The following is a 19,948-nucleotide window of genomic DNA, read 5'->3' on the forward strand; positions in this document are numbered from 1 at the left end:
TAAAGTACCAGTTTACATCCCATCTGGCTCAAGTCAACTGCTCGCGTATGTGCTTTTCTGAGGGCAACCTATGCATCTGCTGAAATTCCTTGCCAAACTGCAGCCTCCAGTTCTTGCTTGGATATCCAGGCTGATTTCTGCGACATAGATCCATGCCTTGCAAGGCTTAGTCCAGAAATTAAACCATTAGGTCATGTTGCTTATAATACCCACCCACACCCTTCTACGCTTTCAAGCGCATTATGATAGTGGCAGAGTTTCATTTGATCTTATCGCCGCAATGGGGTTGTAAGCAGCTGATCAAAGTGAAATATGCTCTTGGTTAATTAGCTTTCCCAGTGACCTGAGTGCGCTTCCATGAGAAATCGCCCTGCGTCACTAAGGTCTTATGGATTTGTGGAAAGGCACAAACCCCTCCCAGCGTTAAGGACACTGTCAGCATTCGCCCTCCAGTCTGGCAGATACCTGGGACATGAAATACATTTCGTGATACGTTATTCTTTACTCAGCCAGCACTTAATGACTGGAGCCCCAGGCCAAATACAGGATCCTAAAATGAGGCCGTCAACATCACCCAATTACTGCTGTTATTAAAAATGCCAAGTGTAATCATAATAATAATTAGGCACTTATTATGCAGCGCTGCCTAAGGAATATACTCTATGTGTGTAAGATGTCTTGCAAACCCTATTAGTAGAGCTGGGCAATCTCACCACCTCCACATTACTGCATAAGATAAAACTGCACTTGAATGTGAATTGCCTGCATAAATCCAGTTTTCTCAGTCCACCACCTTCTGATGATTTATTTTTAGGGTTTTTTTTTTGTTGACGGTGGGTTTTTTTATAATATTGCAACTGGTTATGCCCTCTCCAAGTTTACATCCTGCCCTCCCAGAGGCTCTGAGCATCCAGAGAAATATCTCCCTTTGATCTTCTATTTATTATCAAACAATTATCCAGACAGACAAGTTACACCCACAGTCAGTTGGTACCTCACATGCCAGAAAAGCAATGGTCCAGAAGAGAAGGAACACACTCTACAGTACCAGATGCTTTTTATTGACTTCAGGCAAATATTTGCCCCTGCTTGAACTGCTGTTGGCTCATCTGTAAAATGGACCTAAACTCCACAGTCTTTGTGAAAACACTTGAGTAAAAGTCCTACAGACATGTGCTAATTATGAATGTTATAAGTGTGCTAAATATGTTGAAGATCATCATGTCCACAGTTGATCTGTTCCCCAGTTGCCATTTGAAAGCCAATCTTTCAGGTCCTTCCAAATGTATATAGAGAAAGCTGATACGGCTCCTTTGTCCCAGTCTACTGCAATGCGTCCTTAGCTTAATCTCCCCGGTTTTGCAACATTCTAACAAAATCACAGCTTTTGAAAGAGATTAGATGGTGTAACTTGGCTCCAGTAATCATTCAATCCTGGCATCTGTTTTATTGCTTTATATACTGTGGAACTGAGGGAGATTATCTACTAATTATTCCCTGTAGTCTGCAAGACAGATGGGAAAAAAGCAAATTATGTTTTGTTAACATGCAGACGTTATGTGCTCAAACTTCAATCTCTTTTCTGGTCATTGTCCCAGAAGTGACAGAAGTATGGGAATCATCTGCAGATGAGATGGATCTGTAAGACAATGGTCAATAAAATGTTCTCAGAGATTATATTTGCATGACTGGCCACAGCATAATCAGGTCTTGAATAGCTCTTAGATTAACTTTCTTTTTCCATGGTCGGGGAAGAAAACCTGTTGAGTCCAGAAAGATCACGCAGTCAATCTCACCCAACAATGACCTCCAGCAGAAGCTCTCCCAAGAAAGCTTAGAGACTACATCTGAGATAACACCTCGACTCAGAACTGTTGTACTTACCCATGTATTGTCAGACCAGGCTAAAATTATCTCCTTCCCCAGAGTATTCCTTGCTCTTTTATTTGTGTTCTTGTGCATGCCAGGACTGTATATTGCCTATGAAGCATTGGCTGAAGGCAAGGCCAAGGGAGGCCTTTTGGAATTCATATTCCCCCAGAAGCCACACAGGCAAAGAAGACCTTTGGAAAAAGCTCTGACTTCTGGATAGAAAACTGGCTGACGTGGAGGAGAAGAAAGGGATAAGGAAACCATGGTGAGGCCCACATACCATCCTCATGGATAGCACTCGTATGCCATGGGCAAGCCCATGGATGAGCCAAGGGCTCAGGTGAGTCCATGAAACTTTTGCAATATGGGCTCTGAGTCCCCTATCATGAGGTGTGGGCAAGTCTTCATAGCAAAGGTGGGCTGTCATGATAAATGACTTTTTCCAGGAGCGTAAAGAGCAAAATGGGTCCCTCCTTCCTCCCCTCCCTCACATCCTCCTGGCTCCAAGCCCATGGGCCTCCTGTCCAGTGCCAGAGAGCTGCCTCCCTGCCATAGCCACATCCTTTAATGGGTCACACTTCCTCTGCCTGCACCTACTGCACACAAGGCACCATCTCTTTGATTTTCCACATAGGCAGAAGTACCATAATGGTTTGAGGTGGAGTTATCTTCCTTATATAATGAATGGCATAATGTCCATTCCAAAATAGCTCCTACTCTGCTGGGGATTAACAAAATGAAACACTGCTGAGGGCAGAAGGGATGAAGAGCAAGAGGGACAGTTTGTATGAGGCCCAGATGAACGTAACAGTGAGGAAAATATGGTAGGGAAAAAATCCAAAAGAGAGCGAGAGGACACAAAGATTCAGGTGGTGTAAATGCTGAGTTTACAATCAAAGCATTTCAACTGGGCCCAAACTTGCTCCTCAGTGCAACTTTTGCTGTCCCTGACCCTTTTTGCCCCAAACAAGGGGTAGAGCTGGCCATGGGGTGTTCCTGCTTCTTTTGTTAAACTCAGGGCCCACCCTCCCCAGGTACATCCCCAGAGGGAGGGGAGTTTGTCTGGATGTGCCAATCCCCAAGATAATGATGCATCCTGTGAGTTTCATGACATCAAACGCTGGGAGGGGAGGGGGTAATTAGTGCCCCAGTGACTGCAGCAGGTTGTCAGCACAACGCTGGTTCTGAGCATGCAGATTTTAGTGGGTCATGAGGAAATAATATGGGGCTGGTAGAGAAGTCCCTGCTCAGCAGGAAGAGAAACAGGCCAAATTTAATACTCTAATGAAATATCAATGAAATGGCAGCCAGTTTGGGGTGTATTCATATCCAGGCCTGAGTGCAGCTTCAGTGAGAATGGTGGGGCTTATTCAAGATGCCACCTCTTAGACCCTCTTATAAACACACATCTATCCTTATCTACAGAGATATTCTTGCATATCCAGACACATATTTGTGCTTGGTCTTCACTTTTAGAATGGCCTTAAAGAAAACTCCCAGGGACCTGTGGAACCAGCTGGGATTTGGTACCAAATCTTGTGGCAAGTACCATAGGCAGAAAAAGTCATGTTCATTAGGCACTTCTGACCACTGTGATGTAGGTTCTTTTAGAGGAAACTTCCACACACTATGGATCAAACCAGCCCAATTTCTAGAGGACTGACCCATTGCAAAGCTGCTGGGAAGAAAATGATCTATAAAATTAAAGCACTTCAGAGTATGTGATTAAAGGAAAATACTTCATTTATCCAATGAAACATTAGGAGGAGGCAGCTTGACCATGATCTACTAGAATTTGTTTCTGAGCCTGGAGAGATGCTCTGGTCCAGCCAAGAGTGATGCCCCCTACTCTGAGTCCTTAGACAAATGTTGGGCAGCAGTTTGATGGGTAGACCACACAGGTTTGCCAGGTCCTTCTGCCAGCTGATGGATCCAGCTGCTGACAGCTGAAATGCAGCATGGTTTGCAAGAGAGCAGCAAGATATATGAGCAGAGAGAAATGCTGCACAAAACGAGTGGCTCAGAAAGCTACAGCAAAGGGAAGCAGATGGAGGAGGTGGTGGGACTGGAGTGAAGCAGGAGGAGTGAGAACCCTTAGGACTCATCAGGAGAATAATGGCATGTGAGATCTGAGATCCTTTTATAGAACCATAGATGATACCTTCCAGAACAAACCCACTTTTTCTGAACGAGAACCAACAAAGTATTCTCACACCGAACATCATCTTTAATTTATTCTATATGAGCTCTGTTTGAAGGGGCAGAGAGAGCTGTTTAAGACGAAAGCTAGGCAGTGAACAAAATGAAATATTATTATATGAAATGCCACAAGATTGTGGTGTTCAAAAAGGTATTTGATTTCAAACCTTGCTGTTTGCAAGTGTCAATCACTTGCCCATGATTTCTATCTCAGCAGGTTCAAGTCAAAGCCTCTAAAGAGTTGTACCACACATGACCACCTCCCTGGCTGCTCACTGTTGGTGAGGAACGACATGAAAACAGAAGAGGTACCAACATGATACATACACTGGACCGGTCTTTCTCACCCAACCCTGAGGAGTGCAAATATAATCCAGTATTGACAGACCATCTACACATACCAGGCTCAGGTCACCTTCATTTTTCCAGTTAGAAACCAGAAATCTAAAACACATTTCTAAGCTTTTTTGACTTTCCAGTTGAAGTGAGCACTGCCTGTTTTCCGTTTCAGTGGTGCAGCCCAGCATGGGAGACCCCAAACATTGAAACAAAATTATCACTGACTTAACGAGACATTTGTACAACCTTGCACCTGTAATTAAAGCAGTTAAATGAAGTGAATCATAAATCCATAGATTTTAAGGCCAGAAGGGACTTTCTTCATTATCTTGTCTGATTTCTTGCTCTGGCATAGTATAAACTGGGGAATTGCACCCTGAGGAGCATCTGTCTGGCCCAGAGTACCTACCTGGACTAGAGAGAGCATACCTTTCAGAAATATTCCCTTTCCTGGCTTTAGGCCTTCACATGTCTAGATAAGGGTATCATTGAAGATTTCATGCTGTGTTTCTCAGCTGAATTTGTTGGGCTTCAGCTGTGAGCAACTACAAACAAGTTTGGTCAGACAGACTCATAAATATTTCCCTTAAATCTCTGCTTTCTGTAAAGATTCAGGTTACTCTTTGACCTCGTCTCTGTTCAAGTACATAATCTCTTTTCATTTGGATGCTCACAGTTTTGGTGGTCTTGAATACACCTAAGTTAACGAAGATCCAAAAGAAAAGTCTCCACCAGCCCATGTAGTAGTCAAAATTCCAGATTGTTCTTACCACTGAGTTATGATTATGTCGTACAAAATTGACATGGACCTGTTAGATCCAAGAAAAAAGCAAATGTCCATCTAATCCATTTAATCTAATTCAATTTTCCGTGGCCTCTATGCAAAGACACCTGTGGTTTTTTTCTCGTCAATCAGAATAATTTGTACAACATTGCAAGGAAAGTTGTCCCATCTGGTAAACTCCTTGCTGAACAGAGTGTGTTTATTGTTACTGTGTGAGTGCTTAATCCCTTTGTATGTTTTGTGATGTGGTACTGGATGAACATAACTGAAATACAGTGTTTAATTACCTCCAGAGGCTTTTGATGCTCTTAAGAAAGGAGTGAGAAAGACTTGTGGAGTTAAGAACTAGGCCAGCAGCAGGGAGAAAAGGTAGGTGCTTTTAAGGCTTCTTTTTCTTGAGCACATGACTTAAGTTTCTCCACAGGCATCCCTGCTAGAAAAAAATTCATCAGTCATACATAGAGACTAGATTCAGTACAAGCTACGTGCTATGAAACAGCAGTAACTGAGTTTGGAGTAATTTAATTGAGACCAAATGCCAGCCCTTTGCAAATCGGTGGAAATATCTCACTGCATCTTACACCCCAAATGAATTTAGAATATTTATTTGTTTGTTTCTTTGTTTGTTTTCCAGTATCAAATCTGTAGTGCAAAAAATCTTGATTCTAAAAGAGGGGTACAAATAATGGATTTTAAGTCAGTGCACAGAGTACTTTCTTCTTTGCTGAGTTATTTTTTTGAGGTATTTCTCCTCCCATTCACACTCACAGCACAGTGCAGCTGTGTTCCCATGACAGTGTAAATGCTCCTGCATTTTCACATAGCACTCAGTCAGGGGAACTGATGTCTTGAACCTGAACATGACTGCCCTAAATACTTTTAAGAAGAAAATACAAATTGCATAGCAAAAGCAACAAGCAATCAGAAAAATAGAATTACTGTAACAGTTATAATCATGGAAAACACTACCAGATTCTCACACTTAGTCTCACCATCCAAACCATCCTGGCTACACTTGAAGTACGATAAAAGAAATGACATTTCCTATTCTATAATCCATTATTCATCAAAGGCCAGCATGTAATGAAAACAGAAGTGCGAACATCTGTTTTCAGGTTAGATCTTTTTGGAGATCTAATTCCTCTGAAGAACTGAAATCCAGAAGTCAAACATCATAAATAATTAGACAAAGGGTGCTGAAAATTATAGAAGAGTCAGGAGTATCTCCAGTGCCTCTATGTATATCTTTGATATTTCTTTCATAGTAAAACACTGGCTTTCAGTTAAGAACACCATATAACATAGGAAGCTGCTGTGACCTATTTATAATTCCCAAGCAGACTAATATTTAAACTGCCCAGTGAATTGTGCCTGCTTTTACACCCTCTCAATTTCGAAGAAAAGGCAGTTGTGAAGAGGAAGAGGTCTGCAATGTTAAATACACTTTCTTTTGTGGAAGTATCCCTCTTCAAAGGGAGAATAGGGCAACCAGCTCAGCTTTTAGCGTCTCACTACAGACATTTATGATAGAGCAAATTAATTCTGTCTGAGATGTCCACAGTAACCCACAGCTATTGGAAGAGTAAAACCTCTGTGATCTGCATCACGCCTACAACCCTCAGCAGCTGAAATATGGAGAATAAGTGCATCAAGACAAATTAACTCATCAAGGAAACAGCTTCAGCCACAGTATTTTCATGGTCTAATACAAGGATGAGATATTGTTGGCTAAATTTTGCCTTCAGTAACATCTGTAACATGTGGTTTCTTGGAAGAGAACAGAGTGCAGCCTAGCTTTGTAAATATTTAGACTATACATTATACCATATGATAGCAACCCATGCGTGACTTGCCGCTTGTCCTCTTGAATAGGTGATTTTGCAGATGATGAGCCCAGTCCCTTGTCATTAAGATTATGAAGAAAAGGACTTGTGGTATTCTACAATAATAGCCCCAAACCCCGTATGCCACAGCAGCCAGATTGCAAGGCTGTGGATGTCTTTAATTGAGCTACATTTTTACAAGGGGACCTCTATTCTTCCTCCTGTGCCATGAAGATCATTAAGGGCTTTATATTGTCACTTAGTCTGACATCGAAATGAGTCAAGTCCGTCTCAATCGCTGATGGTTAACTTCTATTTTTCCTCAGCAGAGGGAGCTTGAGTATGCAGCAAGAGCCACCGCCTTTGCTTGGGCATGTTCCCCCCAGCCTGTCATCGTCAGCACTCCTCAATGCCGTGATTATTTGCAGGTAAGTGAGGAGACACTTGTAGCACTTGGGAACAGCTCTGAAAAGCTGCTCATCCCTCTGGGTCAGAGGAGCATCGAACAATCTGATATGTGCTGGATGCGTCCAACCCACAGCCCTGTTCCAGAGGGATTTTCTGTTGGGTTCAAGTCAAAGGTCAGCCTGAGATGGGGGTGAAACATGTGAAAACTGGCCTTGCACTGATCCTAAGCTTGCTGGAGTCAGCACAGGGTGAAACCAGAGTGAGTTTGAGCAGCTGAAGGACAAGTCCAAATTGTACCAGGGATGAGATTCAATATCCTTGGTGCCACCCAGTGCCATCCCTTGGGAATTGGGGCTAAGGATGTAGATCTTCATAGAGCAGGAAGGGTCCCCAGCCATGCCGAGGAAGATGGCACAGGGAATCAGTAAAAAAACCAGGTTTCTTAGGAAGCTTTTCTCACTGCAGGTTGGCACAGCAGTGCCTGAGGGTTGTCCTAGGAAGCATCTGCACTGTGCTGGGGAATCAGGCAGAGGAGCTCCCAAGGCAAGTGCCATAGAAGAGTTCACCAGCTATGAGCCCACGGGCTGGCAGAGAACACCCCTCCAGCTCCCTTGGCCTCCAGGATTTGATAAAGGGATTTCTTCTTCAACCAAAGCAAATAAAGCAGAGCTCCCCAAGCAGCTCTCACCTAAGTCATGCTGTTCTTTCAGTCTCAGGGCCCCTTGTAGGACGGTTCAAAGTCATCCCTTGCAGTGGGCAATAGCTGAGGAAGCCACTTAAGTGTTGCCAATACAGTGTGAAAACATGGGCCTGAACATTTACATTTTAATATTTTTAAATATAACAGGATGCAATTAATACTTGTAAGGCATCCTTGAGATAACTGAGGATGGGAACACACATTTCAGAATAGAAAGTTAAGCATGCAGGTATTAAAATTACTCCAAATAAAAATACATGCTGAAAGAATTAGAAACAAAGCCCATAAAGATTGAATTCTTAGGCCTTTATCCTATGCACTAGAGAAGTAGTTATCTGATTTTATTCCTCTAACAGGCCATGATCCATGGGAAAATACTTCTATAAAACAGCCATTAAGCAATTAATAACTTTCTGGCTTGAGTTACCTACTTATAATACATTTTTTCCCACATATTCAAGTAAGTTAAAGCTGTGTAATTCTAACCCCATATTCCTTGATGGGCAGTTCATTTGTTGTGATGGAAGGAGCCTTGAAGATGTGCCTGCTACCCACTTATTTTCAAGGTAAATGAGATGAACTGCAAATCAAGAACACCATTAAAGCTTGGCCATATAAAGCAAAGGTCTAGTTCAGGGCTGTCTGACTGAATATGCACTGGATCAGGCCCAAATTGCAATTGGTTTGCATGTTTCCCAAAGAAATGCCAGTGCATTAAATGCCCATGAATGCAAATAGGTTGTGTTTTTTCTGATTTGTATAATTTAACAGAGGGTGGCTTAAAAATGAATGCACACAATAGGATTATACAATATTCTCAGGGTTTCAAACAAGTTGCTATCTGCCTCAGGGAAGGCCGATCTAGTGATTAAAGCTTAACCTCCAGGGAGGAGGAAATCACAGTTGTATTCCCCGAATGGCCACATATTTGTGAAGTCACCAAACTTTTCACGCCTCTGCCCTCAGAACAGGGACAGAGCCTATTTAGGCAGCTGCACCCACCCATCCACATTTGGATGTTGATAGCACAGCAACAAGACAGAGATGGTGTTGAAAGGCAAATTACCTTCTGACTTGGTTCCATAGATGCATTTATATTTGTGCCATGAATAGAGCGCTACCCACTGCACATATGTCTTTGCTTATGATATATATTTTTCACCCCATTTATGCCTTCCCCCACCGGTCTCTTTTCTTAGGCATTCATAGTTATCATTCCCAAGAACATCTGAAAAAACCAGGATGGCATCACCCTACAGCTCCCAGTTCTCTGACTCTCTTGAGAAGCTCTGAGTCGTATTGTCAGTGTTTTATGTATTTACACCAACGGGGAAGGCCTGGGATGTGGGCTTTTTCGTTTATATGAGTCTCACCGCCACAGGGGGTATTTAACTTTCTGCCCTGGTTGCTGTAATTCTCTCTCCAGTGGATATACAGTTCAGATCAGGTTCCTATTGCTGTGATGACAGGCATTCAGCAGGCACTGTAATTGCAGAGTTAAAACAGCTCATTTTCTTACTGGCAAGCTGTAGTTAAAGAGGTGCTAGGAGGCAGCCTGGCTGTCTGCAGAGGAACTGATCAAAGCACTGAAAGGCATCTGGCTTGTCTCTGTTTTCTTTCACCACCCCCCTTGCTGATGGAGGGGAAAAAGAGAGAGAGAAGGAGAGAAAAAGCGAATAAAAAAAAAAAAAGAGAGAGCAAAAGAAGGAAAAAACTATTAAAAAGGAATTTATGAAAATGAATACTTGTCCTTTTCCTAAGGGTAAAAGGCAGTGTCTTATTAAAGACAGTAAACACAGTTGGGTTCGGTCTATTTTCTTTTAACTCTGTGTATTTTTTAATGAGAAAATTGGGGCTTGTGAATGTTCATTTGTGTCTATTTCCATTAGGTCTTCTCAGTAAGATAGCTGAGCTGTTGGGTAGCACTTTGCACACTGCAGAGAAAAAACTTTCCCCACCTCTGTATCAATGTCATCCTTCTTTACCAGACTCAGCTTTTTCTCCTTCTGACCTCTTCCCTTCCTTGAAGGACATAAGGCTCTAGCCAGAATGTGATGGACAATGGGATTCTGTACCCTGGATTAAACACATTTTTACTTTACTTTTATTTGTTCTAATTTGCTCCAATTCTTCCCATCATAAATTTCAGCAAATCACAAAGTAAAAGGTAAATAGGGTTGACAAACCACTTGAGATGTTCACATGAAGGATAAAAAAGGGAAAAAACTCCAACAGAAGAGGAAGATGCCCACCTGAAAATTGAGATTAATGACCCAAAACCTCTGAGAAGTCACTCAAAATGTTTCTCCCAATGAGATAAAGGAGTCCCCAGGAAAAGAATGGCTCCATTTCCAAATAAGAAAAGAGACACTGCATCCTGGGGAGAAGCACCATTCAGGCAAAAATAACTGAAATGTGGGAATTGCTTCCTATGAACCAAAGGGAAAAAGGTTATCAGGACAGTAAGAGCCAGCAGCTGAGGGCACATGCTCTCCTCTAGAGACTCAGCAAAGTTCCTGCTCTAAAAAGTCCTCTAAGGCAGGAACCTGATCCATTGCATACTATTTTACAGCATTTTTCAACCAGGTTTCCAGGCTGGCACAGTGCAAAAGCAGCAGGATTTCTCTTGTCTCTCCTGAGCTTTCAGTCATCAGAAACTCATCAGCGAGAGGGTTTGTTCTCGCTTTCGCTCCTCTCTCACTTCATTTTTTTCACCCACTATCTCTGGATGGTGACACCACGGCCTTCCCACAGACAAAAGAGGAGTTCAGAGTCTTTGAAAGAAGAAAACAAACTTCGTAACTCAACAAGGAGCCTAGACAGGCAATGTTGCAAATTAAGTTGAAAGAGGCCCAGTTACTGCACCATTATTTGATTTCCCCTTCTCTAATCCCTTGCTTGTAATTAGCATAATTTATTAACATATTAGAGCCATGCATGTGAACCCTCTTTATAGTTGCTGAGTGCTCCCTGAGGCTGCCTAGTGAAAGCTTTTCCCCACTGTTTAATAATATGTTACATAAGGAAAACCAGCTTCTGATATAATTTAAATTATGACTTTCCTTTCTGCCTCTGAACACTCATTTCCTTTAAATGAGGTTAATTTCCTTAAATAATGAAAATCCTCCAATTTCAGTTTTCCATTCATTAGACCCCCTTAGTTCAACATGAAAAAGTCACACGCCAAGAGGGAAAAGAAAAAAGAAAAGAAAAAAAGAAAAAATAAAATAAAGAAATCCCACTGAACTTCAAACATAACCATCCTGAGAAGAGATTTCCTGTGATCCTGTCTCCTCCTTTCCTTTCTGGATTGAGAAGGGCATAACACAGACTGTCAGGAGATAAAGATGGACAAGCCACTTCACATTAAACTAGTTTCTCCCATCTGGCACGTGAGGTCCTCTGAATCTCAAGGGCATTTTCAGAGTTGCAAATATGTAGTGCTTCTCTGGGGGAATTACACAAGGGTCTCATGAGCCAACAACCAAATGTGGATTTCTTTATATTCCCCCAGATATTTTCCTTTCTTTCCATTAATCTGATGATGATATTTGGGCAAACAAGGCCATCCCTGTCCCCACTCTGATGATCAGTCTGATGCAGGTCCATCTCTGGGCACAGGACAGGGTCAAGGTCAGAGGATTGCACCTCCTTGACTGCTTCAACTAACTTTTACCTTCACTTCTTGCTCTCCTGAACTAAACTTACTGCTCACATTGCCCAGGAATCAACCTCCTCAGCTCTTTGATGTGATGTTTTTCCTTGCTGTTCTTCCAGATCTTCTACAGCTCCCTAGTGCTGTGATAACCCAAACCAAGGGCACTTTCAAGACATAATTCAGAATGTGTTGAAATGTGGAATTTCCTTCTGCATTCTGTGCAGAAATATAAGTGCATTTTCTTCTTGAATGCTGGCTCAGGAGTTACCTAGCCCTAAGTCTATGGCCAAGGACTGGTTAAGCAGAAGACACGCTCAAGAGAAGCAACACCAGTGTAGTGGTTCTTCAAACAGCAGCCAGGAGTTGATGTTCTGCTGCTCCTCTGACTGCCTGTGTGATTGCTTGGCTGTTCCAATATGTAAGTGCCTGACTCGAGCCGAGTTCAATCTGACTTAACTGCTAATACTTTGAGGATTTAGGCCTCTGTTATATTTCAATAAATCAGGAATAAAGTAATTTCTGCACCTTAAAGAACAGCTGTGAGCTATTAAAGCTTGTAGCTGTGTACTCTAGGTAGATAATACCTCCTCCTGTCATTGTAGGGAGCACAGCACAGCCACAGTGGCATTTTCAGCTGTGGAGTGATGCAGAACAGCAGCATCCTGCATGTGGATGTTAATTTAAAGGCAGCGGTACCATGTTAACAAAAAGGGCACTCTGCTCTTTTTAAAAATAAGTACCTAATATAAAAGAGTCTCCCTTGTCTTCCCACTGAAAGACTTTATAATTACATCATTTTGGAGACAATGAGAACCAAAAGAGCCTCTGAAGACAACCACGTGCTCGTTGCTCTGCAGCGAGCTCTGTGCTGCAACCTCAGCTGTGCCCTGGGATGTGAGCAAGGCTTCATTAACAAGTAAATAATGATCACAGAATCACAGAATTGTTTAGGTTGGAAAAGACCTCCAGGATCATCGAGCCCAACCTTTTACCTATCCCTGCTTGTCAACCAGACCAGAGCACTGAGTGCTATGTCCAGTCATTCCTTGAACACCTCCAGGGATGGGGACTCCACCACCTCATTCCAACAACCCTCTACAGGAAGAAATTCTTCCTGGTGTCCAACCTGAAGCTCTCCTGGAGCAGCTTGAGGTCATGATGGAGGCTGGACAATGTTCTGCCAAGTTTGGGCCAAAAGTTTGAGTCAGGGCTTATGTTTGCAGCCCCAGTTAACCTTTCTCTAAGGAAAAACCCAACCTTAATGGGATGAAATGTCGGGAAAATTATGTTAATTTGCAGAGTAAATTTTTTCAGGACCTCAAAGAAGTAAATGATTGTTATTGTTGTTATTACTTGTTTTTTATCACTGGGGAAACCCAACGACAATTAAATGAACTTGCTGGAGATCACAATACCAGAGAGGGAAGAAAAAGCCATGTTTCCTGACTGAAGTTGGAGGTTTATTGACCTGGGGATTTTAGGGGTGCTTTTGATGAGAAAATGCCAGTTTCGTGAAACCAAAATTTCTACAGAAAGCGACAGCCTGTCTGACCAGGGATAATTCTTCCTATTAGGAATGGGCTGAATGGCAAATGGGAGAAACCAAGGCTCAGACAGCAGGATTTGGATTAGTCTCCCCTTCCCACCCAAGGTGAATGCCACCAGGCCCCCAGGAGCTTATGTAGCTTCATGCCAGCATGGAACAGGAAAACAAGTTCCCACCCCACTCACTGGTTTTGACTACCAGCACTTGACTAAACCCAAGTCTGTTCCCCTCTCCTATCTTCTGAACCTGATTTACTGCAGTATTTATCTGATTTAGGGTTGTTCTTCTTTTATGCTTGTCAGAAGCACCGATGTCTGGGATGTTGCAACATATATAAAGCTTTTGGGTGTATTTATATGTATTGAAATGTACTTTTCAGAGTACAGCTGCACACGCCCTTTCCACTGTTCAGCCTCTTCTCCTCCCACTTGAAAACAAGCCTTTTGAAAGAAGAAGGGAAGAATAATTAGAAAAAATTGTAATGTGCCTCAGGTAATGACATGATTGAAACATCACCATTTTGTCTGGAGGGTCACAGGACGGCTTTATGAGAAAGCTTTAAAGCTGCTAACTCTAAAGAACCTTTGATATTTCCCCTTTTGTTGTTGCTAACGTATTCTCCTTCCTGACTTTTGGAAACAAAGTCCTTACCGAGGGCTCTGTCGCTTCAACAAATTTGTTGCCAAACATTTTATGCCACAGGGTGGTTTGACAATCTGAGAAGATTAATTGAGCATATACATCTGAGATATTCCAAGCTGTTTAAGTAATTTAGATATTTAACATGGAGTAGACATCGTGGCCCCGTAGTCAGCCTTGGGAATGCGATGGTTGATCTCAGACGTTTCAGCTCCGTGTGGTGTGGTCCCTGTGTGGTGATCTGGGTTTTGGCAAGAAAAGGTTATGCTAACGGTGGCTTGTGTTTCACCATAACAGTTACAGAGTCAAGGGGAAACTGAACTGATGTGCTGCAAAGTACTTATGGTAGCACTAACAGCATAACTGATTGGACAGACTTATTATTCCCACTCTTTAAAATAAAAAATAGTCACTAAGAACCAGGAGCAGAGATTTCTGTAGCTTTGGTGTAAGACTCCTTCATTGTTTTTGGAGAATCTGAAAAGCATTCTTCACTTAACAGCTCATATCACGCCATTTCCTTGTCAGTCCTGTCACACTGATTGTGAACTTTTTCTAGATCATGATTTTTCACAAATGTGTTCAGTTTGCAAAATTGCTTAAATCTTGTAGGCAGGAATAGTTTTCATTGGTTTGTTTCTAGTATTATCTCTAGTATATATTTCTGCTATTATTCTAATAGTATTATATCTAGTATATATTTCTGTGTTGGATGCTTGGTTACTCATGGTGGAACATGAAGTTACTTCTGATCAAGCACGAGTAAACAGAAAATGCAAAAAGAAATCTCAAAATTAAAATTCAGTAGAGCATAAACTCTTCTCAAGTAGCTGCAAGAAGGTTCTCAGAGTATGTTTCCCAGATATGTTTCACTCAACAGCAGCTCATAGAAATGTTTGCAAGAAACAAATAAGATGGATTGTGAGTGTAATTGAAAAGAATGTGAGGATTTTACTTGAAAAGACATTAATGGGTAATTTCTAAAATCATACTGACATTTCTACTTGTACAAGAGTCTATTTGAGGAAAACGTCTGGTTATTTTGTAAGATGCAAGAGGTTTGGAAAAGATCTAGAATTTTGCACTCTGGCCAAAACCAAATGAAGACAAATGAAAACAGAGTGGTAGTAGCCAAATGAAGCCAAGTCAGACCATAGACACTACTGGGACTTGTCCATCACGGGCTTCTGGCAAAGATTCTTAGTAACTCAAAATGTTTCCACCATTGCTTTTTCAAAGTGAATGGTTTGGGCCTCACAAAGATCTGTTTCTTGTGGAAATCAGTGGAAATACTTAATCTTTGGGTCCTGGTGGAAAGTTGCCTCTGCCGAGTTTGGCCAGAGACTCCATGACTTTGCCTAGAAATTGTCTTCACCAACCTCCAAATAAGATAAATGAGAAGCTGAGGCTTGGAATGTAGCTACTGCTGTCTTTTGTAATACCAATGAGATGGCATTGTTTTGCTCTATTAAAAGAATAAACAAGAATTATTATACATTATATATATATGTCTGCCATCCTGAGAATAAAGGGTGTCCTACACACTTTTGATATGGAGTAATGAACTATTTTTCTCTTTTTTTTTTTTTTTTTCCTGGGCACACCCAAACTCCTGGAGGCTATCCTGTGTAAAAGAGGGAGGTGTAGGCAGATTATGGAATACATGAATTGTATTTTATGCATTGTATTTTCAGATATACTTAGCAGAGAAGAACGCAAAACATCTGATGGAACTGGCAGCTAATTTATAGGTGGAATACTAATTTTTCCCATCTGGAAGTGATTTTATCTTGGGTTTAAATGCTAATTTTGTGTCTTCTTGACAGGTTTCTACTCAAACTTTAGAATACAGAATTCAGTCTAGAAGCTGCATGAATATTGCCTCTGTTCACAGCATTCAAGAAGAGTATCCACACACTTAGAGGATCTGGACAGGGTTTGGAAGGTCTGGATTTTGATGCAGACCATCTCAAATATTTTTAGCTTTCACTGTCTGTGCCAGGAAATCACCTGTCAGGACAGCTGGTTTGGAGAACACAGAGGTGTCAGTGCTCAGGCTGTGAGTTTTTCAGTACAACCATCCCATGTATGTTTCTATACACAGAGACCATGTAGCATGGGAGGGAGTTATAATCTGGAGCTTTCCTAAAAATGTGTAAAAATCATCTTTGCTAATTTAGGAACAAGGAAGACCCTGGCTGGATGCCAATGTCCACCAAAGCTGCTCTATCACTCCTCTCCTCAACTGGGCATGGGAGATAAAATATAACAAAAGGCTCATGGTCAAGTCAAGGACAGGGAGAGATCACTCAGCAATTACCCTCCCAGGTAAAACAAAGGGGATCCCAAAGCTTATCATGCAAACTCAATGCAGAGGAAAACTGCTATAGTAACTGCACTTGTTAGTGATTAACATATTGCTGAGGACTTTCTGTGTGTAGGTCCTCTGGGTATTTTGTTCATTGCTTTACCCAGTGTGCTCCATATAGGCAATGTTTACCCTCTTTGGGCTCTGCCCTGGCTATGATAGAAAGAAAGGAGGGAAAAGAAATCAAATTCTATGGAAAACAAAAGTGGTTTGAAGTATAGCTGTAGCTAGCTCCAGCTGTAACAACAGGGCTGTGGGTTTCCAAATTTTAATCTCCCAAAAGAATCTGTATCAAATTCTTCAGCCAAGAGGTCAAAAGGGATTTTAGTAATGGAATGGGACAACTCAGCTTGTAAAGCCTTCTGGGCAAGGGCCTTCTGTAGAATATGTGCCCATGATATGTGCTTCCATGCCATGCAGGAATGAAAATAAATAATAGTGATTATAAAATAATTTTACACTTTTCTCTCTTCTACATCATCACTGGTGGCAAAGATGACACAAGAGGCAATGCAGATGATTGATGCAGCAGGCAGCTCAACTTCCCCACTGCACAAAGAGGTAAGCAGACTACTTATGTGCTTGAGCACAGCCTACAGTCATAGCAGAAAAACTGTCTCAGGAATGCTCTCTGGGTTTTGTCATTCTCGTGGTATTTGGACACAAAAGTGCGTGTGAATTAAAAAAAAAAGTCTGGGCAACCTCAGAGCTTCATGTTGTCTATTACTAGTAACAAGGTGAAATGCAGTGCTATGTGTTGTTTCAGAAAATGTGGTGGGAATCCCTAGCAACAAAAAACATGTGGAAAATAAACGATAACTCCAATCTCTCAGAACTCCTTCTTTATCATTCTTCAAGTCCTAAGAGAGCAACCAGAAGGACCTTCCAGCACCAGCCCAGCAGTGCAAGTCATTCATCTGGAAAAGAGAGCTGCTCAAAATCCTACCCATGGCATAAGCTATTGGTCCAGATGGGTGGATGTGTGAGAGCAGACAGATGACCAACACTACTTCTGTGGTCAGATAAAAAGAAAGATAAGTTTTCCATTTCCCACATAAATGCCTCTCTCTGCAGTGCTAGGAAACCTGGGATACATTTCCTGTGCAATACCAGAGAAAGGCAGGTAGAGTAACAAGACAAATGCCAGTAAAAGGCAAGGGGTGAGGGATATGTACTGTATTGTCTGCTGGGAAATACGGGCTTATCTTGAGCTGCATTGTGAGCACACAATGTCTAGAGACAAACCCTTGGTTCACATCAGAGCAGGGAACAGAACTTGGCCCTCTGTGCCCTGCTGGACCCGAACCATTGACCCGCTTTGATGACTCAGAGGGACTGGAGGTCAAAGATATTAATTGCTATGTAGTTGGAGGAATCAGAGCTTCTGCAGTCAGGCAAAATCTTGCTCCCCTTCTCTGTTTCCTTACATTTTCAGAGTCAGCACGTTTTCTCATTGCTCTGGCTCTCCCAGGACAGAGCCAGAATGTCCCTGTTTAAGTGGAGCAGAAGTTTTTCCAAAGGGTCAAAGTTCAGGACGAGCTTGTAAGCAGATTATGGAGCTGGTAGAAAGGCCAAAGGCACCCTAAGCCTTTACATTCCCAAAGTGCTCTGTTAAACTCTAGCCCAAGGATGTACTTAACCCCAAAGAGAACGGAGGTCAAGTGAACTTGCAGCATTTCAAACGCAATCAGTTTGGAAAAGTAGCTGTTTATAAAGAAGTATTTTACAGGCCCAAGCTAATGTTAGCATTCCCTCTTTACAAATAAGCCTGACCTATTGCTGGTCTTGTCAAAGAGCTGCCACATTTGTTTTATAGCATCAAACAACCAGACTTTATTTCAGTTTAGACTAAATCTCAGGGAACATTTTGGCTTAGGGGCATTGAAAGTCTTCCTTTAAGAAGATGCAGTAGGAATATTTATGCCATCTATCTTTTATTCAGACTGGCTCCCTATACTGTTGGGAGAGGGAAGGTGAGGTTTCCAGAGGGCAGTTCAGAGTTCCTGAATTGGATACCTGGGTGTCCCCCCTCCTTCCACAGAGTTTACAGAGCTGAGCTGTGCTGAGATGTTGCTTTCCACTTTCTCAGTCTTTTCTTTAGGCTATTCAGAGCTGTGTGTAAGGTGCTAATTGACCCTGCAGCATTTATAAGGCTCTGCTGTCACACCTGTGGAGCCACAGCAGGGCTGAGGTCCAGGCAGGAGTGTCCAGTTAAGGCAGAGCAGGAAGGATCTGGGCAAAGGACAGGACAGCACTTCTGCAGCCAAACATGTGTCTTGGACAAAAAAACTGACATGCAAATGGGACAGGCTTCATCCAGCCTTATCAGCCCTCCTGCTCTTCTTAGAGATCCTTCACCAGGCACAGGAACACCCAACAACTGTGCCACGAACTGCAAATAGCCACAGCTGTGCTTGGTGAGGATGAACAGTCCCCATCTGGGTGAAAAGGAGCCAACATATTATTTGGCATGATTAATTTTGTTTTAAATCATAGAATCATAAAGGTTGGAAAAGGTCTCCAAGATCATCGAGTCCAACTTTTGGCCCAGCTCCACCTTGTTAACCAGACCAGAGCACTGAATCCCATGGCCAGGCATTCCCTGAACACCTCCAGGGATGGAGACTCCACTACCTCTCTGGGCAGCCCCTTCCAATGCCTGACAACCCTTTCCAGGAAGAAATTCCTTCTGATATCCAACTGGAACCTCCACTGGCACAGCTTGAGGCTGTTTCCTCTTGTCCTGTCCCTTGTTGCCTGTGAGAAGAGGCCAACCCTCACTTGGAACAGAGTTGTAGAGAGCAACAAGGTCTCCCCTGAGCCTCCTTTTCTCCAGGCTGAGCCCCTCCAGTCCCCTCAGACACTGCTCATATGACTTACTCTCTAGATGATTCCCCAGCTCCACTGCCCTTCTCTAGACACATTCCAGAAAATAAGAATAACAACATAAAAATAGCAAAAGTTAAGGTCTCCTTTAAAATACTGCAGCCACTAAGAGCGTATCTCCCATGAAGACCATATCCTGTACCTCCTTTTTATTAGTATTTCTATAACCATCATAATTAGTATTACCATAACCATTAGGGTGACATCAGCAATAGCTCTGTGGAACCACAAGCATGAACTGAGATCCCTCTTGTGGGTGTCAGCAGGACAATGTGAAGTCTGCATGGGAAGTCAAATATCTTAAATTTTTCAGAGGCAGTTCTGCAGTGTCTTATATAATCAATGCAAGACATCAGTGGTGAAAAGCAAGAAATGAGTGTCCACTCCTCTTGATGCTTTCCCAGCCTACGCCTGTATCCACAGTTCTTGCAAGCTTCAGGAGCCAAAAATTACTCAGGTGGACATGGGACTTGTACGGCTATTTTATGGGAGAAATGAGTTTTTTCCAGACCCTTAAGTGTTCTTCAAGAGCCTGTTTGTTTTTGTTTTATGATAATATTAATCTTATTTGAAACATTTAAAATTCTGAAGCTTAGAAGTTGTTCCTATAAAGCCCAGAAGTGTGCTGTGGAATGTGTAAAGATTTAATATTTTGGAGTTTTATAGTAGCCTCAGAAATGTCTCTGTTTTGTTGGGAAGACTGACAATTCTTGAGCCAGGAAGCAA

The sequence above is a fragment of the Myiozetetes cayanensis genome, unplaced genomic scaffold (assembly GCF_022539395.1).
Source record: "Myiozetetes cayanensis isolate MyiCay16 unplaced genomic scaffold, myiCay2020 scf17, whole genome shotgun sequence".
Lineage (NCBI taxonomy): Eukaryota > Metazoa > Chordata > Aves > Passeriformes > Tyrannidae > Myiozetetes > Myiozetetes cayanensis.